Consider the following 23,129-nt stretch of genomic DNA (forward strand, 5'->3'; position numbering starts at 1 on the left):
ATTGATCTTAATAGGGTAGCCTGTCTCCATTCCTCCTGTAATCCACAACCAGCTCCTTAGTTTTTGCGACATTGAGGGAGTGGTTCTTTTCTTGACACCACTGTGTTAGAGAGATGACTTCTTCCCTGTAGGCCACCTCGTTGTTTGAGATTAGGCCACTTGATGTAGTGTTATTGGTATTGGAAAATTTAATTAGCAGATTAGAGCTGTGGGTGTGACACAGTCATGGGTATACAGGGAGTAAAGGAGGGGACCTAGTACACATCCGTAGTACACGTCAAAGTCTGTTCCAAGCCTTGTGGCCCATCAGGTTTCTGTGGCGTGAAGCGACTGAGAGTACGAGACTCCCCTTCAGATAGGATGCCAGTCTATCGTGAGGTTAACCCCCATCATTTGCCGTTGGACTGGAGCAGTATGTGGTTAAGTGGCCGAGACTCGAACCCACAACCTTCAGATCGTGAGCCCAACGCCCTAACCACTTGGCCACGTGAGGGCCTCCTGTATTGAGAAGCAGAGGGGTGGAGGTGAGAGAGCCCAGTTTTATCACCTGCCGGCGATCTGACAGGAAGACCAGGATCCAGCTGCAGAAGGCAGGGTCAAGGCCAAGGTCCCTGAGTTTCCTGTCGAGCCTGGATGAAATTATGGTGTTGAATGCTGAACTGTAGTCAAGAACAGCATTCTCACATAAGTATCCTTCTTCTCCAGATGTGTGAGAACAGTATGTAGAGCAGTGGCTAATGTGTCATCTGTCGATCGGTTGTGTCCAGTTTGGGTGGTAGCAAGCTGCAGGTGTAATCCAGCCTCTCAAAGCATTTGCTTTTTTACTGAGGTGAGTGCAACAGGATGCCAGTCATTACCTTGGTCAGTGTGTGTATGTGTTTTTGCATAGTACTGTATCTGTCCTGTACCCCGTGCTGTTGGCCTTTAAATATGCTCCACATCTTTAAAGATTTGCCCAAAACCAGCTATTTCCAATTACCCCTCCTGCCTAATGCTCTTGTAATTTTGCCCTGCTTCAATTTAATACTCTCCCACAAGCTCCCTACTTATCTTTATATATCACTATCTGAAAACCTAAGAAGTTGTGGTCACTGTCTCTTAACTGCTCACCCACTGAATTGTTTGTCTCCTGGCTGGGCTCATTACCCAACACCAGGTCCAGTACAGCCCCTCCTCTCATTGGACGATCTACATATTGTTTTAAGAAACCATCTGGGATGCATCAAATAAGTTTTGCCCCATCTAAACCTCCTTACACTAAATAGTTTCCAGTTTATATTAGGGGTGTTGAAGCCCCCCACCTTTTGTTTTTACATCTTTTCTTAATCTGTCTGTTCCACAATGTCTTGGTGACTATTGAGGGGTGGGCGGTCTGTAATACAAGCTCATCAGAGTGATTGCTCTCTTTCTATTTTTTGAGTTCTACCCACATAAACTCAGTGCATTGTAATAGTGTAATGCTAACCACTATGCTAACATGTACAATCTCAGAGACCACATAGCTATTAATTGGTGGCTCAGTCACAGGACATACATCGCTGAATTAGAAAGTTGGGAGTTCTGTCAAAGAGACATGGATGTGAAAATATTTGATTCTTTCGTGTGATATTGAGCGTGGTGCCTCATAGGAAGTGCGGGCTTGTAAATTGTAATGCATATGTTAAGATGGCACCAGTTTCCCTGGAGAATGGTGCGAAGCCTGTTCTCTGAAAGGCCTTTCCTCTGGCATCCTCTTCCAATGCAAACAGTGGTTGGAGTTGATTGAGTAGGGGTGTGGAGAAGATAAATTAGAAGTACAATATGTAGGCAGAGAAATTGCAGGACAAGGCCATTAGGAGACATGATCAACTAGACATAAGTAGGAGACCCTGTAACAGTGACTATATTTTAAAATCACTCATTGACTGTAGACAGCTCTGGAGTGGCATAAAATCTATCTGCTTTTCATTGAGCTTCCTGATACGGTCCAGTTCTTAATCTAGTAATAGAGCACAGTTTGCCACAGCCCCTGCTCTTACTTCTTTGTCATGGTTCTTAATTCTCCAACTGATGGCGAGTAGATTTCCAACCAGCTTTTCGTATTCTAATTCTGAAGTTTATTGATGTAAATGAAGTCTTCCACTTGAAGTTCCCAAAATCCGCTTTTTGTTCTTTTCTCCTTTGGAGATTCTAACACCACCGAATTTCGTTTTGAATGTGCCAGACAACTATTGAAATTACTGCTGCTAGACCAATACCAATTTATTTCTGAGTTTGGCAGTGAGTTGCTTGTAACATCTAGAAGACCCTCCCATGTTAGCTCTCCTCACAAAGGTGTTGCTATAGTAATATTAGGCCTTGTATTTTCTCCTCTACAAGCCCTTTATCACTTAATTGCAACAAACTAAGGACAAGTGGGATGAAATTCAATTCAGTACTGACAACATGTTGCCAACTTTTATCATGTAACTCCATGAGGAATTTTAAATATGCAGTAAAATTTAGTGTGAATTGACACCACCCATATGTTCATCAAAGCACTGTCAAACACAATGCATTATTGAAATCCAACAAAGGCCCTTTGGATATATTTACTCAGGCTTGTCAGGAAAGACTCAGGAAAGCACAATGCTCCTTTGTCAAACACCATGGCTGCTCATACAGTCATCAACATCAGTAAGTCCAGCTCCATCAGCAACTTCAGAACCATCATTAACCCAACACCATCAGTAATTCCTGGATCCTGACTAAAACCATTGCTATCATTAATCTTAGGATTTGTCATTAACTTCACTAATTTTAGTAATTAATAATTTCAGTAACAAGGGTGCATACTTCGCCCACTGCTCTTCTATATCTACATCCAATACTGTGTGGCTAGGCACAGCTCAAATGCCATCTAGAAATTTGTCGATGACACAACTGTTGTTGGCAGAATTTCAGATGGTGACGAGGAGGCATATGTGAGCAAGATAAATCAACTGGTTAAGTCGTGTCGCAACAACAACTTTGCATTCAATGTCAGAAAGACCGAGGAATTGATTGTGGACTTCAGGAAAGGGAAGTTGAGGGAACACACGTCAGTCCTCATTGAGTGATCAGCAGTGGAAAGGGTGAGCAGTTTCAAGTTCATTGGTGTCAAAATCTCTGAAGATCTATCCTGGCCCCAATATATTGATGCAATCACAAAGAAGGCACAACAGCAGCTATATTTCATTAGGAGTTTGAGGAGTATATCACCTAAGACACTCGCAAATTTCTGCAGATAAGAGCTTAAGACCATTAGACATTGGTGCAGAATTAGGCCATTTGGTCCATCAAGTCTGCTCCTCTATCTGATTATGGCTGATCCATTTCCCTCTCAATCCTCTTCTCCTGCCTTCTCCCGGTAACCTTTCATGCTCTGACTTATCAAAGATCTATCAACCTCTGCTTTAAATAGACTCCTCAGCTCCATTCTAAATAGATGTCCCACTCTTCTGAGTTTGTACCCTTTGGTCTTAGACTTCCCCATTATAGGAAACATCCTCTCCACATCTACTGCATTTAAGAATTTCAACATTCGATAGGTTTCAATAAGATCCCCCTTCATTCTTCTGAATTCCAGTAAGTGTAGGCCCAGAGCAATCAAACATTCCTCATAAGATAAGCCTTTCAATCCTGGAATCATTTTTATGAACCCCCTTTGAACCTCTCCCATGTCAGCACATCCTTTCTCAGGTAAGTGACTGAGCACTGCTCACAATACTCCAAATGAGGTCGCACTAGTGCCTTATAAAGCCTCAACGTTACAACTTTGTTTTTATATTCTAGTCATCTCGAAATGAATGCTTTTGCTTTCTTCACCACTGACACAACTTGCAAATTAACCTTTAGGGAATCCTGCACGAGGACTCCCAAGTTATTTTGCACCTCAGATTTTTGAATTCTCTCCCCGTTTAGAAAATAGTCTACATTTTTATTTCTTCTACCTAAGTCCATGATCATGCACTTCCTGACACTGTATTCCATCTGCCATGTCTTTGCCTATTCTCCTAATCTGTCTAAGTCCTTCTGCAATATCCCTGGTTCCTCAACACTACCTGCCCCTCCAGCTTTCTTTGTATCATCCACAAACTTGGCAACAAAGCTATCAATGATATCATCCAAATCATTGAGAGACAACATAAATAGAAGCAGCCCCAGCACCGACCCCTGCGGAACACCACTAGTCATCGGCAGCTAATCCAAAAAGACTCCCTTTATTCCCACTCTCTGCCTTCTGCCAATCAGACAATGCTGTATCCATGCTCGTATCTTTCCTGTAATTTCATGCGCTAAGCATCATCATGTATGGCACCTTTTCAAATTCTTTTGAAAATCCAAATACACAAAATCCACCTACTCCCCTTTGTTTTTCCAGCTTATTATTTCCTCAAAGAATTCCAACAGATTTGTCAAGCAAGATTTCTGCTTAAGGAAATGATGCTGACTTTGGCCCATTTTTTTCAACTGCCTCCTGCAGCTTAGGGTTGACTGCCTCCCTTCTTGAAGACCGGAGTGACATTTGCAATTTTCCAGTCCTCTGGAACCATGCCAAAATCTAGTGATTCTTGATGGATCATTACTAATGCCTCCACAATCTCCTTAGTTACCTCTTTCAGAAACCTCAGGTGTAGTTCATCGGGCAGAGGTGACTTATCTACCTTCAGACCCTTTAGCTTCCCAAGCCCTTCTCCTCAGAAATAACACTCTTGAACAGCCGGTGTACTGCTAGTGTCTTCCACATTGAAGACTGATGCAAAATACTTACGGTTCATTCGCCACTTCTTTGTCCCCCTTTACCACCTCTCCAGCATCATTTTCCAGTGGTATGATGTCACTCTTGCCTCTCTTTTACTCTTAATATACCAGAAAAATCTTTTGGTATCCTCATAGATATTATTGACCAGCTTACCTTCATATTTCATCTTTTCACTCCTTATGGATTTCTTTAGTTGCCTCTGCTGGTTTTTGAAAGCTTCCCAATTCTCTAACTTCCACAATGTTTGATCCATTATATGCTTAATCTTTTGCTTTTATATTAGCTTTGACATCATTGTCCGCTATGTTGTTTCATCCTTCCTTTAGAGTATTTCTTCTTGATGTATCTATCTTGCACCTTCCGAATTGCTTCCAGAAATTCTAGCCATTGCTGCTCTGCCGTCATCCCTACCAATCAATTTTGGCCAGCTCCTCTCCCATACCTCTGTAATTCCCTTTACTCCACTGCAACATCTGACTTTAGCTTATCTTTCCCAAATTGCAAAGTGAATTGTATCATATTATGAACACTGGTCCCTTAGGATTCCTTTACCTTAAGTTCTCTAACCAATTCCATTTCACTGCAAAACACGCAGACCAGAATAGACAATCCCCTAGTGGGCTTCACCACGAGCTGCTCACTCTCCCTCTTTAGAATGGCGTGGTCCCAATCTGAAATGTCCCTGACCCTAGCAACGTACCATCAGGGTGTCCCTATCACATCCACAAATTTTGTATCACTCCTCTAACTATGGAATACCCTATCACTGCTACAGTCCTCTTCTTCCCCTCTTCCCTTCTGAGCCTCAGCACCAGACACAGTGCCAGAGACCTGATTGCTGCAGCTTCTCCCAGTAGGTCATTTCCCCCCCCCCCCCCCACTGCCCAGCATTATCCAAAGTGGTATACTTATTATTGGGGCGAGAGACAAAGGGCTGCTCCGCACTGACTGCCCATTTCCTTTCCCTCTCTTGACAGTCACCCAGGCCCCTACCTCCTGCAACTTAGGGGTGATCACCTGGCTGTAGCTCCTATCTATCGCCTCCTTAGTTTCCCGTATGAGGTGAAGGTCCAGTTCCTTATCATGTTTTCCTAGGAGCTGCAGCTCAGAGCACCTGGTGCAGATGTGGTTATCTGGGAGTCTGGACGTCTCCCAGAAATCCCACATCTCACATAAAGAACACAGCACAGCCCCTGGAGCCATTTTCACTGCACAATCTATGTACTAACAGAGGAAGGATGAAGAAGAAAGAGGAACTTACCAGATACTCAGCCTGCCCAAGCCTGATGAGCCAAAGCCACACCACTCCAACACTGGTCCACTCACACTGTGGCTGCTCCATCAGTGGCTGCTCCGCTTGTCCCTGCCTTATTTTTATTTGCCTTTGCTAATGAATTGCAATTTGATTGGGCTACTGGAAAGTGCCAAAAACCTGAAAATGTTTCTTCTTTAAAGCTCAGTCAGGGACCTGTGAGCAGCCTTCTCTCCCATTCCCTATTCGACTGGACTGCTGGAAAAATGCTTAAAGCCCATGAACACACCTTTTTAAAATCTCACTCACAGACCTGTAAGTAGCCTCTGCTCTCATACTTAATTTTACTGGGTTATAACTGTGGAGAGTATGCTAATGGGTATGGTGAGACCATTGCACAGGATTGGGAAAAGCAGCAGAATGTTGTAAATGTAGTGAGCTGCATCAGGGGCTCTAGCCTCTCCAGCATCCAGGACACCTTTAAAAGACAACCTCAGCACTCTAAACTTCTTATTACTTGTTTTTTATCCTGGAGAGGAAAGCCTTTACTTGACCGTGATGTTACAGGAGAGTATGCCCTTATATTCATCTTATCCCACTATTCTCACCATCAGCAATCAGTAGAAACTAATTTGAGCTAAACTTCTTCCATTCCTTTTACAAATATGTCTGAGGAAGAACATGTAGATACAAATGTGTCTGACAAAACTCTGAATGTCATTCATATTCCTTTAAAATGCATGTAATGTATGAATATATTTCTTTTAGAGCAATGACCTCTCCTTGGTACTATGTATGGGTTGTTGGCTACACGTGTATTATGCAAGGGGATTTGGAAAATCAGATTGGCATTGGATCGCAAGAGAGGGAATTTGTTGAATGTCTATGGGATGATATTTTAGAGCAGTTTGTGCTTGAGCCTACGCATGGAAAGGCTATCTTAGAATGGGTGTTGTGTAGTAACCCAGATCTTATTAGGGAACTCATGGTCAAGGAGCCCTAGCAGGCAGTGGTCATGACATGATTGAATTCATACTGCAATTTGAGAGGGGGAAGCATAAGTCACATGTATCAGTATCACATTGGAATAAAGGGAATTACAGACGCATAAGAGAGGAGTTTGCCCATGTGGGTTGGAGATGGATACCGGTGGGGATGACGGCAGAGCAGAGGTAGCTTCTGGGAATAGTTCACAAGACGCAGATAGCTATGTACCACAGAAGGAGTTCTCAAATGGCAGGAGTAGGCAACTGTGGCTAACAAGGGAAATTAAGGACTGCACTAAAACCAAGGAAAGGGCGTATAAGGTAGTAAAAGTGAGTGGGAAGCTGGATGATTGCGAAGCTTTTAAAATCCAACAAAAGGCAAGTTAAAAAACTATAAGACGCAAGAAGATGAAATAAGAGGGCAAACTAGCTGATAATATAAAGCAGGATACCAAAATTTTTTTTAGTTATACAAAGAGTAAAAGGAAGGTGAGAGTTGACATTGGACCACTGGAAAATGATGCTGGTGAGGTAGTAATGGGAGACAAAGAAATGGTAGATGGTTCTGGTGACGTCATCGTTCAGAATGGCAACTTAAATCAACAGCTCCTCGGGAAAAACGCATATTTTGCCCCGTTAGTCCATCAAATATAAGATCTTTTGAAAATATCAGAATTGATAAGGGGGGCAAGAATGGGGAGAAAGAATGGAGATAAAAAAGCACCACTGCGGAGCCTATGGAAGAGAGCGGTGCAGAGCGCGTGGCGGCGAGGCTGACAAATATGATAAGGATTTCGGAAGGGATAAGGGAAGTCCAAAAAGATATAAAGCAGCAACGCAATGATATCAAGTCAGAGCTCGCTAACGCCAATGAGAAAATAGCGGTGGCAGAGACTCGAATTGAAAAGGTGGAAGACCGCGTGCAAAACGTGGAACAGATAAGACGATACAAATATTAAATCCACAGGGAAGTAAATTGCTTGACCAGGAGGGAAGATCGCGACGGAAAAATATCAGGGTTTATAATGTTCCCGAAGGAGCGGAGGGATTGCCGATGATGGACTTTGTAGACAAGCTGCTGCGGGAAGCGCTGGAGATTCCTCAGGCTACGGAGATTGAAATGGAAAAGGCGCATTGCTTGCTTGTCCAGCGGCCTCCCGGAGACAGAGAAGGTAAACCGCGCTCCATAGTACATAAATTCCTTCGATTCAAGAGCAAGGCGGAGATTCCACGAAGGGCCTGGGGTAAGAAGAGGGTGTTTTGGAACGGGAAGTTAATATACTTCGATCATGATTACCCCCCCCCCCCCCCCGGCAGTCCTATAGAAACGGAAGGAATATTCCAAAGCGAAACGAATACTAAAGCAAGAAAAGATTAAATTCCAAACCCTGTACCCTGCTAAACTGAGGGTATTTTACCAAGAAGGTAAAATACTTCTGTACCAGACGGTGGAGGAGGCGACTACAGACATGAACAACAGAGGACTGTCCATTAGCGTGGTCAAACCAAGGGAAACTCTGGCTGAGCAGTTGTCCGGAGCTGCTTGGGAAATAGTAAGAGAACCTAGAAAGCAGGGGACGGGAACAGGACGAGAGAAGGATTTTAGGAAGAGACTGTCAGTTCTCCGAGGGCAGCCCTCACCTCCTCCAGAAGTGCCATAAGGTTTGGCTAACTTTAAAAGTGCTGATAAACTAAACGGAAGCAAAAATAGACGGTGATATACCTATCTTGAGAAATACGTGTTATAATGTGGATTTTATATTACTCAATTTAAAAATCATTTATTCATTCCTTTCCCCCCCCCTAAACAAGAATATATACATGGGAGGAACATACAGGGAAATCATTTCTGTGTAATGGACGTAGTTTTTTTTTAAATGCAAACAACAGGAATTCTGCAGATGCTGGAAATTCAAGCAACACACATCAAAGTTGCTGGTGAATGCAGTAGGCCAGGTAGCATCTCTAGGAAGAGGTACAGTCAATGTTTCAGGCCTAGACCCTTGCGACTCCAGCCTTGAACTCCAGGCCGGGTCTTTATGTGCTGCTATTGTGACTCCCGTCTCCCCTTCCCCCACCAATACTCTGCAATCCCGTCTCCCTCAGATCCCATCGTCAGCTCCTGGGTACTCAGAGGCTCCATCTTCCTTTCACCCCAACCCAACCCTCTCCACTGACACCCCCAGCCTCCCCCTCCCCCCACTGATCCCAGCTCTCATCTGTGCTGGGTCTTTATCATCCCCTCCAACCTTCAACTGTCAGAGGCAGAACGCTCTGTCCTCAGTAAGGGCCTCTCCTTTATCCCCCTTCGCCCACACCTCAGCGAGTTCCGTGTTCGCCATGATGCGGAACTCTTCTTCCACCGTCTCCATCTCCGAGCCTACTTCTTCGGCAAGGACTCTTCCACCCCCCACCGATGACCCCTTCTCCCGTCTTCAACCCTCCTCTTCTTCATGGACACCCCGCTCTGGTCTTCTGCCTGCTCTGGATCTCTTTATTGTTAACTGCCGACAGGACATCAACTGTCTCGACTTCACCGCACCTTGTTCCTATTCCAACCTCACTCCTTTGGAACGCTCTGCTCTCCACTCCCTCTGCACTAATCCAGTCCTGATGAAGGGTCTCAGCCTGAAACATTGACTGTACCTCTTCCTAGAGATGCTGCCTGGCCTGCTGCGTTCACCAGCAACTTTGTTGTGTATTGCCATAGTTTTTTTAAATTTACTTTTATAGGTACTGCAGTGGGATCTCTCAACCCACAGGTAGGAGGGGCAATCCCCCTCGGCTAGACTTTTCTTCTAGCCCGACCCAGGGTCATCTAGAGACCCCAGCCTTGGAACCACACCTTCGTTACCTTTTTTTTATTATTCACTTTTCTTGGTTCTTATTTGTTCAGGGAGTAGATCGATTAAGTTATATTCTGCAAATTTCAATGATATACTAACAGATAAATACACTTAGAGAGTAAGACCATATATTTTGGGTATATACCTCAAGAATGGTTGAAAAGAGATAAATATAAATATTTAATGAACGTACTGCTGGTGGCTGGTAAAAAGACCCTTTCAAGGAAATGGTTATCTCAGGAGAGCCCAACTTTAAATGTATGGATGGAAATTACAATGGACATTTACAAAATGGAGAAGATAACAACATCTGTTAATCATAAGTTGGAACAATTTTATTCACACTGGAAAAAATGGTTTAACTACATAACACCTCATAGGCCTGATTTTATTCTCACAATCAATGAATATGTTGTAAAAAAATCACTCCCTACTCTATATGTAGTTTTCTTCTTTCGATTGTTCTTTCTTTCCTCTTCTTTCTAAGTGTACACCTCAGATAAATATTATGTGGAAATTTGTGACATATTATATGATATATATGTACAGTATCTGAAATACATCTTATGGAAATGTTTGATGATGAAACTCAATAAAAAGTAAATTACAAAAAAAAAAGAAATGGCAGATGAACGGAATTGGTACTTTGCATCTGATTTCCCTGTGGAAGACACTAGCAGTGTGCCAGAGATCTGTGAGTGTTAGGGAGCAGGAGTGAGTGTCATTGCTATTACAAAGGAAAAAGTGCTAGGCAAACTGAAAGGTCTTAAGATGGATAAGTCATCTGGACCTGATAGACTACATCCCAGAGTCCTGACAGAGGTTACAGAAGAGATAATGGATGCATTGATTGTGATCTTTCAAGAATCACTTGATTCCAGCATGGTCCCAGAGGACTGGACGATTGCAACTGTTATTCCACTCTTTAAGAAGGGAAGAAGGCAAAAGAGAGGAAGTTATAGGCCAGTTAGCCTAACCTCAGTGGTTGGCAAAGTGTTGGCGTCTATTATTAAGGATGAGGTTTTGTGGTACTTGCAGACTAATGATAAAATAAGTCAAAGTCAGCATGGTTCCTGCAAAGGGGAACCTTGCCTGACAAATCTGTTAGAGTTCCTTGAGGAAGTAACAAGCAGGGTGGATGAAGGAGAGGCAGTGGATGTTATTTACTTGGATTTTCAGAAGGCATTTGACGGGGTGCCATACATGAGGCTGCTTAACAAGATGAAATCCTATAGTATAATAGGAAAGATACTGGCATGATAGAGGAATGGTTGATTGGCAGGAGGCAGCAAGTGCCTTTTCTGGTTGGCTGTCAGTGACTAGTGGTGTTCCTCAGAGGTTAGTATTGGGACCACTACTTTTCACAGTTTGTCAATGATTTGGAATTGACGGCTTTATGGCAAAGTTTACGGATGATACAGAGATAGTTGGAGGGGTGGGTAGTGCTGAGGAAGCAATACAATTGCAGCAGAACTTAGACAAATTGGAAGAATGGCCAAAAAAGTGGCAGATGGAATACTGCTTTAGGAAATGTATGATAATGCATTTTGGTAAAAGGAGCAATAGTCTGGACGATAAGAACATAAGAAATGGGAGCCCGTCTGGCCCATCAAGACTGCTCCGCCATTCAATAAGATCATGACTGATCTGGCCATGGACTCACCTTCACCTGCCTACCTTTCCCCCATAACCCTTAATTCCCCTACTATGCAAAAATCTATCCAACCTTGTCTTACACATATCTACCCAGGCAGCCTTCACTGCTTCATTGGCAGAGGATTCCACAGATTGATCACTCTCTGGAAAAAGCAGTTCCTCCTCATCTCCATCCTAAATCTACTCCCCTGAATCTTGATGCCATGTCCCCCAGTTCTAGTCTCACCTACCAGTGGAAAAACTTCTCTGTCTCTATCTTAACTATCCATTTCATAATTTTGTATGATTCTATAAAATCTCCTCTCATTCTTCTGAATTCCAGTGAGTACAGTCCCAGGCCACTCAATCTCTCCTCATAGTCTAATCCCCTCATCTCTGGAATCAATCTGATGAACCTCCTCTGCACCGCCTCCAAAGCCAGTATATCCTTCCTCAAGTAAGGAAACTAGAACTGCATGCAGTACTCCAGGTGCAGCCTCACCAGTACCCTGTACAGTTTCAGCATAACCTCCCTGCTCTTAAATTCAATTCCTCTAGCAATGAAGGCCAACATTCCATTTGCTTTCTTGGTACCCTCTGCACTTGCAAACCAACCTTTTGCGATTCATGCACAAACACTCCCAAGTCCCTCTGCACAGTAGCATACTGCAATTTTTTACCATTTAAATAATAATCTGCTCTTTCATTTTTCCTTCCAAAGTGGATGATCTCACATTTACATTGTACTCCATCTGCCAGACCCTTGTCCACTCACTTAACCTATGTATATATCTATGTAGATCCTCTGTATCTTCTGCACACTTTGGTTTTCCACTCAATTTAGTGTCATCAGCAAACTTAGATACACCACACTCTGTCCCCTCATCTAGATTGTTAATGTATATCGTGAACAGTTGTGGGCCCAGCACTGACTCCTGCGACATACCGCTCACCACTGATTGCCAACCAGAGTAACACCTATGTATCCCAACTGGCTGCTTTCTATTAGTCAACCATCCATGCTAATAAATCACTCCCAGCTCTATGTATCCTTATTTTATGGCTAAGTCTTTTATGTAGCACCTCATCGAACGCCTTCTGGAAAACCAAGTAAATAACATCCATCTATCTGTTCCCTCTATCTACTGCGCTCATTATATCCCCAAAGTAAGTTTGTCAAACAGGACCTGCCTTTTTTTGAACAGGGATGTGACATTCACCGCCATCCAATCTGCTGGGGCCTTCCCAGAGTTCAGAGAATTTTGGTAAATTATCACAAAAGCCTGTACTATAACTTCTGCTATTTCCTTCAGTAACCAGGATGCATTCCATCAGGAGCTGGGGATTTATCAATCTTCAGCCCCGCAGGTTTGCTCAGCACAACCTCTTTAGTGATAGTTATTGTATCGACGTCCTCATCTCTCATTGCATCTATAACATCCCTCTTTGGCATGTTAGTTGTGCCCTCCACTGTGCCACAAAATAGTCATTCAAAGCCTATGCTATTTCCTCATTACCTAATATCAACTCCACCTTTTTGTCCTCCAAGGGACATACGTTCACTTATCCACACTTTTCTTCTGTATGTAATTGTTAAAACTTTTACTATGCATTTTTATATTTTGTGCTAATTTATTTTCATAATCTAGCTTCCCTTTCTTTATTGCTTGCTTCCTGGTTCTTAGTTGCTTTTTAGAGTTTTCCCAGTCTTCCAGTTTCCCTCTACGCTTGGCGACTTTGTATGCACAAGCTTTTAGTTTAGTTCTTTCTTTTATTTCCTTAGTTATCCAAGGCTGGCTCCCCTCACTTTTACTGTCCTTGCTTTTAATTGGAATATACTTCTGTTGAGCACCATGAAAAATCTCTTTGAAAGTCTTCCACTGTTCCTCAACTGTCCCACCATATAGCCAGTGTTCCCAGTCTACACTAGCCAAATCCTCCCTCATCCCATTGTAGTCTCCATTGTTTAGGCATAATACACTGGTTTTAGATCGAACTATCTTTAAATGGAGAGAAGGTCCAAACATCAGAGGTGCTGAGGAACTTTAAGAGTCCTCATCCAAAACTTCCCAAATGTTAATTTACAGGTTGAGGCTATGGTAAAGAAGGCAAATGCAATGTTGGCATTTATTTCAAGGGGAAGAGACCATAAAACCAAGGCGATGATGTTGAGCCTCTATGAGACATTTGTCAGGCTGCACTTGGAGTATTGTCAACAGTTTTGGGCCCCATATCTCAGAAAGATGTGTTGTCATTGGAATGAGTCCAGAAGAGGTTCACGAGAATGATTCCAGAAATGAAGGGGTTAACGTACATTTTGCAGCTTTGGGCCTGTACTCACTGGAATTTAGAAGAATGCATGGAGATCTCTTTGAAACCTACTGAATTTTGAAACGTCTAGATAGAGTGGATGTGGAGAGGATGTTTTCTATGGAACTAAAGGGCACAGCCCCAAAACTGAGGGGAGACCTTTTAGAACAGAGGTAAGGAGGAATATTTTTTAGCCAGAGAGTAGTGAATCTGTTGAATTCTCTGCCATAGACTCTGGTGAAGGACATGTCCGTGGGTATATTTAAGGCGGAAGTTGATCATTTCCTGATCACTCAGGGCATCAAAGGACATGGCAAGAAGGTAGGTGTACGGGGTTGAGTGGGATCTGGGATCAGCCATGATGAGATGGTGGAACCGACTCGATGGGCTGAATGGCCCAATTCTGCTCCTATGTTGTATGGTCTTATGGTCTAATCTGTGTACTGATCTGTTGTCTGCATATGCACTGTTGTCTACACATGTGCATTATTCACTCTCTCTCGCACACTGCAATGTGAATACACCAGTTAAAGCCATCTTCCGACATGTGCCTTTGTTTAATATATATGTAGCTGTGCATAGATACAATAAATTGGCAATGAGTACGAACCTGAATGTCAGAAAGTATCACAAACTGCACCGACAGTTACGGGACGAAACAGCGAGAGTTAAATAGCACAAGAAAGCCGTCATGGATGTTAACTAAAGAAAGTGTGAGTAACAGTGAAAAAAGCACTGAATTTAAAGTGAAAATAATGTGCCGATGACTTCAGTCAGGAAAGTTGAATTTGATTGTGCTAATGAAGGTTGGGAGTTGTATATCGAGAAGGTTAAACTGTATTATAATATGAACAATGTGAAGGAGCAAAAGAAAGCCCTGTACTTCTGAGCTTAATGGACCCCAGGATGTACAGTCTCTTATGCAATTTGGTAGCCCCTGCAAAGCCAGCAAGTCAGAAGTTCGATGAAATTGTTGCAATTTTAAGAAAGCACTTGAGCCCTAAGCCATTGGTAATAGCTGAGAGATTTAGATTGTACAGAAGTAACCAATCGAAAGACGAAAGCCCTTCTGAATACATTGCAGAACTGCACCAACTTTCCCACCAACTGTGACTTTTGAGATGGGCTTTCTGATATATTAGGGGGACAGGCTTGTATGTATCAAAGCACTCAAAGGAGGCCACTGTCTGAAAGAGACCTAAACTTAGAATGGGCATTCACCATTGCAATATTGTTTGAGACTACAGCAAAGGATGTAACAGAACTACAGAAAAAAGAGGTTACAATGTGAAATGCACAAAATTTCCCTATCTGGTCCAAAAAGCCAAAGATGTTATCAATGTGGCCAATCCTCCCATCATGCAAATGACTGTTGGTTCCACGAAAAAGTCTACAGAAAATGTCACAGACAAGGTCACATAGAGAGAATGTGCTTTCTGTCTACCTTGCTCATTGAATGAAAAGCTTAAACTAAGCAAATGCATAAAGTGACCAGATGTACAACAGAATCAGACAACACAGAGTCTGACAAAAGTGAGCTGTCATGCCTTGAACTGCATAGTATTACTGATACAGATAGCAATATGATATGGATCCCAATAGATATGTCTGGTGTAAAACTGAAAACGGAGCTGGATACAGGATCAGCTTTGTTCATCATTCCAGAGGCTGACTAAAATAGACTGTTTACTAAGGTACCATTAGAGAAGACTTCAGTGATGCTGAAGACTTACATAGGCAAAAAAGTGTCTCTCAAAGGCAAACTGAAAGTAAATGTGACATATGCATGCCAAACACAACAGCTAGAGCTTTATCTATTGAGAAGTGGATGGCCAGCACTTTTTGGACATGAATTGTTGAGGAAAATCCAACTAGACTGGCACTCAAGACTCTCAGTGTGATATCAACAGGCAATGGCAGCCCAAATGGTAGCACTGACGAGAGATGGGTGCAGCTGCTTAATGCTAATCAGAAGGTGTTTGAGGAAGGGATATTGGTAAACTCAAAGGCATGGAAGCCAGAATTGAACTGGATGAAACTGCAACACCAAGATTCCATAAAGTGCATCCTGAAGTGAATGTTGAACTGCAGAGCTTGGAGCCATCCAGAATTCTCTCCAAGGTTGATTAGAGTGATTGGGCCACGCCCATTGTTTCAGTGATCAAGAAAGGGAAGGCTGGAGCCGATCGTATATGTGGGGGTTTCAGGGTGAGCGTCAACCTAGTACTCTGTGTTGTGCATTATTCCCCGCCATGAATAGAAGATATTTTTGTATCTTTGGCAGGTGGGAAGAGGTTCTCAAAGTTTGACTTGTCACAAGCCTATCTGCAAAAGATTGAAGAGTCAAGCATGAATCTCCTCACAGCAAACACTCACAAGGGACTGTTCCAGTAAATCTTTTTAAATCTTTTTATTGAATAAGTACACAGAAGGTAAACCATATAGGCACTAATACACTGTTAGAATATAATATATTACAGGAAATATTAATACAGAAAAAAATTAATACAAACAGTGCAATTTAAACATAAAATAACAAGGTAATATAATAGTATACTAATTTTTATATCTATCAATAGAGAAAGAAAAAAAAACTCCGAAAACCCCCCCAAAAAAACCCACCGTGCAACTAAACTAAAAAGCAAAGCAAAGCAATGGGCTAACTAGGAAACAAGTAGAGTTAAAGAACTTAAAATCACATCCTCAAACCCAACCTCCATTAAAAACAGTTCAAAAAAAAAAACAAGAAGGGAATATAAATATGGACCGAGAGAAAAAAAATTACATTAAATGAAAATGTTGAATAAAAGATCTCCAGGTCTGTTCGATTTTAACTGAAGATTCATAAAGATTACTTCTAATTTTCTCCAAATTTAAGCATAATATCGTCTGGGAAAACCAAAAAAACGTAGTTGGAGCATTAGTCTCTTTCCAATGTTGTAAAATACATCTTTTCGCTTTTAAAGTAAGAAATGCAATCATTCTACAGGCTGAAGGAGAAAGGTTACTGGAAATTTTAGGTAATCCAAAGATAGCAGTAATAGGATGGGGAGAGATATCTATATTCAATACCTTTGAGATAATATTAAAAATGTCTGTCCAAAAAGTTTCTGGAGTAAGACAGGACGAAAACATATGAGTTAAAGAGGCTATCTGCCCCTGACATCTATCACAAAAAGGATTAATATGAGAATAGAAACGAGCTAATTTATCTTTGGACATATGTGCTCTATGGACAACTTTAAATTGAATTAGGGAATGTTTAGCACAGATAGAGGAAGTATTGACTAGTTGTAAAACCTGCACCCAGTCATCTGCCGAAATAATAAAACCCAATTCCTGTTCCCAATCTGACCTAATCTTATCAAATGGAGCTTTCCTAAGTTTCATAATAATATTATAAATAATAGCCGTTGCACCTTTCTGACATGGATTAAGGTTAATTATAGTATCTAAAATATATATAGGAGGGAGCATTGGAAAGGAAGGAAGTATAGTACTTAGGAAATTTCTAACGTAGAGATATCTAAAAAAAATGCATTCTTGATAAGCTATATTTATTAGATAATTGTTCAAAAGACCTAAGGGAACCATCTAAAAATAAATCCAAAAACCGTGAAATACCCTTAGTCTTCCAAATTTGAAAAGCACGATCTGTGAAAGAGGGAGGAAAAAAATATGTTACCTAAAATAGGGATCGCTAGCCCAAAGTGGTTAAGATCGAAAAATTTTCTGAATTGAAACCAAATACGTAAGGTATATTTAACTATCGGGTTACAGACTTGTTTGTGGTGTTTCAAATCAAAAGGAAGAGAAGAACCTAAAATAGAGCCAAGTGCATAACCCTGAGCAGATTGTAATTCCAATGCTACCCATTTAGGAATGGATAGTGTATCAAGTAACCAAAATTTCATGTGTCGAATATTAATTGCCCAATAATGGAATCTAAACTTAGGTAATGCTAAACCTCCATCTTTCTTAGCTTTCTGTAAATGTATTTTACCCAATCTCGAGTTTTTATTTTGCCAAATAAATGAAGAAATTTTAGAGTCAACCTTATCAAAAAAAGATTTTGGAACAAAAATCGGTAATGCCTGAAATATATATAAAAATTTTGGTAGAATAAACATCTTAACTGCATTAATATGACCAATCAAAGTTAAATATAATGGAGACTATTTAAATGAAAGTTGAGTAATATGATCAATTAAGGATAAGAAATAAGTCTTAAATAGATCTTTGTGTTTACAAGTAATTTTAATCCCAAGATATGAAAAATAATTATTAATCAATTTAAACAGAAGGATATGATACAAGGGAAGTTGCTTATTAATCGGGAAAAGTTCACTCTTACTGAGATTTAACTTGTAACCGGAAAAGAGACTAAATTGTGCTAATAAATCTAAAGCAGCAGGGATAGATTTTTGAGAATTAGAAATATATAAAAGTAAGTCATCAGCATAGAGTGATATTTTATGGGACTTTAAGCCCCGAGTTATCCCAATAATATTTGGAGATTCTCGAATAGCAATTGCAAGAGGTTCTAATGCAACATCAAATAATAAAGGACTAAGAGGACAACCTTGTCTAGTACCTCGAGAAAGAGGGAAAAAGGGTGAACTTAAAGAGTTAGTACGAACTGAGGCCATAGGAGAATGATATAACAATTTAATCCAGGATATAAATTTCGAGCTAAAATTATATATTTCAAGCACCTTAAATAAGTAAGGCCGTTCTACTCTGTCAAAGGCTTTTTCAGCATCTAAAGAAATAACGCACTCAGGAACATTTTGTGAAGGAGTATAAACAATATTTAACAGTGTGCGAATGTTATAGAAAGATTAACGACCTTTAATAAAACCTGTTTGGTCTTCCGAGATAACATAAGGAAGTGCTTTTTCTAATCTGTTTGCTAATAATTTTGGAAAAATTTTAGAATCAATATTTAATAAAGATATTGGTCTATAAGATGCACATTGAGCAGGATCTTTATCCTTCTTTAATATTAGAGAAATTGACGCTCTATAGAAGGATTCGGGAAGTTTACCAAGTTTTAATGAAGCCTCCAGAACCCTAAAAAACCAAGGGATTAATGAAGGTGCAAAAAATTTATAAAATTCCGCGGTAAACCCATCAGGGCCAGGAGCTTTCCCCAGGTTCATAGAAAAAATAACATTCTTAATCTCATCAGTGGTAATGGGAGTATCTAGCATAGAAGATAAATCCTGTGAGATCTTGGGGAAATCTAGGTTATCTAAAAAGTCATTCATATTTTTAGAGTCTCGTAAAGGCTCTGATTGATATAAGGAGGAATAAAAATCAAAAAAGGCTTGATTAATCTCAGCATGATCAAGTATCAGTTGATCATTTTGATTATAAATCTGATTAATTTGAAATTTAGTATAATTAGTCTTCAGCTGATTAGCCAACAGTTTACCAACTTTGTCACTATGTACATAAAATTCACTTCTTGTTTTCATTAATTGATTTACAATCGAGGACGAAAGTAATAAACTGTGTTCCATTTGAAGTTCAGTTCTTTGTTTATACAACTCCTCAGAGGGAGCTGTAACATATTTCTTATCAATTTCCTTAATCTTGTCCACAATTACCAGCTCCTCCTGCTTCAGCTTCTTCCTCAAAGCAACAGAATACTAGATAATCTGACCACGAATATAAGTTTTAAAAGTATCCCAAAGGATGTTCATAGAAATATCTTCTGTATAGTTGATTGTAAAAAAAAGATCAATCTGTTCATTCATAAAGTTAACAAAATCCGAGTCCTGAAGCAACAGTGAATTAAAACACCATTTTGTGTATTGGCCTGAATTTTAATAGAAAGCTTAAGTGGAGCATGATCCGAAATGGTTATAGAGTCATAATCACATTTAACCACTGAAGGAATAAGACGAGAGTCAATAAAAAAATAATCAATTCTTGAATAGGAATGGTGAACATGTGAAAAAAAAGAAAAATCCTTTTCCTGAGGATGCAAAAAAACGCCAAATGTCCGTCGACCCAGAATCAGAGAGGAATGAGTTAATCAAAGTTGCAGATTTATTGGGTAAGGTCCGTAAAGGAGCCGAACGGTCCAAAACTGGAGATAAACAAGTATTAAGATCTCTGCCCCAGATCAGTGAAAACTCGTTCAAATTCGGGAACAAATTAAATAGTGATTTATAAAATTCCGGACAGTCCATATTGGGAGCATAAATGTTAACCAAAACTACCTTTTTATTAAAGAGTAGCCCACTAACCAATAAAAATCTACCATTCGGATCAGATATAATATCATGTTGTACAAAAGTAACTGAGGGGTCTATAAAAATGAGACACCTGGAACCTTAGCGTTAGAGTTCAAATGGAACTGTTTTTCCTTCCAAAATTTAAAAAAACGTAGTCTGTCCCCCCCTCCGCACATGGGTCTCTTGTAAAAATAGAACATGTGCTTTAAGTCTCTGGAATAGTTTAAAAACTTTTTTCCTTTTAATTGGATGATTAAGACTGTTAGTATTCCAAGAGACAAGATTAATAATAGACTCCATAAACCCTAAAGTCAACCCGCAAAAAAAAGGATTGACAATAGGTTCGACCCACGAACCCGGAAAGGCAACAGAACAAACAAGAGATAACGGGAAGGAGAACGCAACCAATGCTTCAGTAATGTAAATAGCCCAAGAAGAAAAAAACTAAAAAGTGAAGCCCCTCCCACCACCCCCCACCCCATGACCTCAAAGCTAAATCTAAAGCAGACCAGCCAGAAAGAAGCGTGCACTAAGACTACCCTCATGACTTCCGATAGATGCTCACTAAAAAAAAAGTGTGTATAAAAAAGATCAGCTAAAGTTATAAAACAGTAAAGGAATAAAAAAAAGTAGACCAATTAAGACAAACACGATATAATACAAAGAAAAAGCCAGTAAATATAGAGAAAACCGTAACGAACAACAGACCCTATGATTAAACAAAAAAAAGAAACAAGATAATTAACATAGACTAGTTAGGAAAAACTACAAAAAGTACATTTGAAAACTACAAAATTTAAGGCCTCAAAGGAATTATGTGAAATGATGCTGAGGGAATAACCACCCAGAATCCCCAGGGAAAAAGAAAAGAATGACGCAGTTGAAAAAAAGTTTGGCAACCATATTAATTAACCAAAAATAAACTTTTCTGCCCATATAAAGCAAAAAAAAAATTAAACTCAACTGATTAACAGCCTCCGATCAAACGGAGATAATTAAAAATTACGATTAAGATGTTGAAGGTGAAAATTGATCCAGGTAACTCTGGGCATCCGATGCAGAATCAAAAAAATGGGGAGCCCCATCAAGCGTGCGAATCCTTAAACGCGCTGGGTAAAGCAGCACTGGTTTTAAATCCATTTTGTAGAGTTCCGACATCACAGATCTGTAACAAACTCGTTGATCCCGAATCTGTTTACTGAAGTCTTCCACGAATCGGAAATGAAGATCCAAAAAACCAATGTAACCTTTAGATCGAGCAAATCGAAGCAATTTCTCCTTGTCTTGAAAGTAATGAAATCGTAAAATGACATGCCGAGGTTTATCTGACTTAGACGAATATGATGGAACTCTGTGAGCCCGATCCAATAATGTTGGTTGGTCAGGAAATACGGTGGGAAATGCATCTTTTAAAAGTTGAGAAAAAAACTTTATAGGGTTGTCAGATTCAGCAGCTTCACGAACACCAATAATTCGAATATTCTGCCGTCGCATCCTGGATTCTAAGAGTTTTTAAAAGTGAGAAAGTCAAGTTTTTTCTTCATTACAGTAATTGTTTCTTCAATTTTCCCCATCTTGAGTTCATTTTGATGCGTGGATTTTTGAAGATTAAATATAGCAGACTGATGTTCCGTGATAGATGTTTGCACTTTATTGATTGCATTGGCAATTTTCTGGAGATTAATTGAAATTTCCGCACAAATCAGCTCCGTTATAGAGGTTGAAATTTCTGTTTGAATTAGATCCGATATAGCTTTCAAAGTTAACGGTGGTTCAGTCGGAGGAAGATCGGTACCTTTCGGTCTAATCGGAGGTTTGCCGTCTTTCCCATTTTTCCCGTTCTTAGACATAGCAGACCTTAAAAGCATCCGAATATCAAAAAACACAATTTGTTTCAAAGTATTATAAAAGTTGATGCCTTAATGGTTAGCTTAAATATAGCTGATCATAGGAAAAAAACTCAGAGGTAATGGAGTGAGTCAAGAACATGACTTCACTCCATGAGCTCTACCGGAAGTCTCCCGTTCCAGTAAATCATCTCGTCTTTGGCATCACATCAACTCCAGCAATTTGGCAAAGAGCAATGGGGCAAGTGCTCCAGGAACACAATCTCAAGAACACAATGTAAACTTGATGACATCATTGTGACTACCTCCAGAGCCTTGGTAAAGTGCTTACCAGGCTGAGTGAATGTGGTCTACGTGCAAAGGGAGAGAAATATGAGCTCTTCAAGAATGAAATCTTATATTGTGGCCATGTCGTTGACAAGCATGGCTTATATAAGTCATAAGAGAAGGTTGAAACAGTGCCACAGGCACCCAAACTGGAAAATATGTCACAACTCAGGTCATACTTGGGCCTTGTAAACTACTACCACCAGTTTCTCCCTAACATTGTTACAGTGCTGCATCCATTGAGTGCACTGTTACAGACAGGAACAAAGTGGAAATGGTCAGAAAGATGTGAAAATGCATTCAAGGAAACAAAGAGACTAATAACACCAGATGAACTGCTCATCCATTATGACCCATCTCTGCCTTTCTGCCTTGCATGCAATGTGTCCTCTTATGGCACTGGAGCTATTTTGTCACACAGTATGAAAGATAGACCTGAATGCCTGATTCTGTTTTTGCTTCAAGATCACTGACGAGCGCAGAATGCGACTACACACAGATCGACTGAGAGGCCCTTAGGTATGGGAAATAAAGAAGTTCCACCACTACTTCTATGGACAAGATTTATGTTAGTGACCGATCACCAGCCCTAGTGTCTATTTTCAATTGCAGGAAGGGAATTTCAGTGAGGACTGCTACCTGCTTATAATGCTGGGCACTATTCTCAGGAGTCCACTCTTATGACATAGAGTTCTAGGATACCAAACAACAGAACAATGCTGATGGCTTGTCACATATTCGGTATTGGCAAAAGAAGAAAAAAATCTTCATGCTGTGACCCAACAAAAGTGTTCCACACTGCATTGGTGGACCGGTTGTCAGTAACAAATTCTGAAATACTAAGGGAAACAAGGAATGACCCGACATTGTTAAAAAAATCTATGACATCACCATGCAAGGATAGCCAGATCCCGGTAAT

At 40.5% G+C, this 23,129-nt stretch overlaps 1 long non-coding RNA gene across 1 annotated transcript in view; it reads left to right on the forward strand.

Annotated features, from left to right (window-relative positions):
• Window positions 1-7,871: 7,871 nt before the first annotated feature.
• The window catches only part of LOC140204579 (uncharacterized), a 58,810-nt gene continuing 43,552 nt past the window's right edge, over window positions 7,872-23,129 (forward strand). Inside the window, exon 1 of the long non-coding RNA XR_011887675.1 lies at window positions 7,872-8,172. This is a non-coding gene — a long non-coding RNA (uncharacterized lncRNA). The remainder of the gene's footprint in view (window positions 8,173-23,129) is intronic.

Source organism: Mobula birostris, chromosome 10 (genome assembly GCF_030028105.1).
Source record: "Mobula birostris isolate sMobBir1 chromosome 10, sMobBir1.hap1, whole genome shotgun sequence".
Taxonomy (NCBI): domain Eukaryota; kingdom Metazoa; phylum Chordata; class Chondrichthyes; order Myliobatiformes; family Myliobatidae; genus Mobula; species Mobula birostris.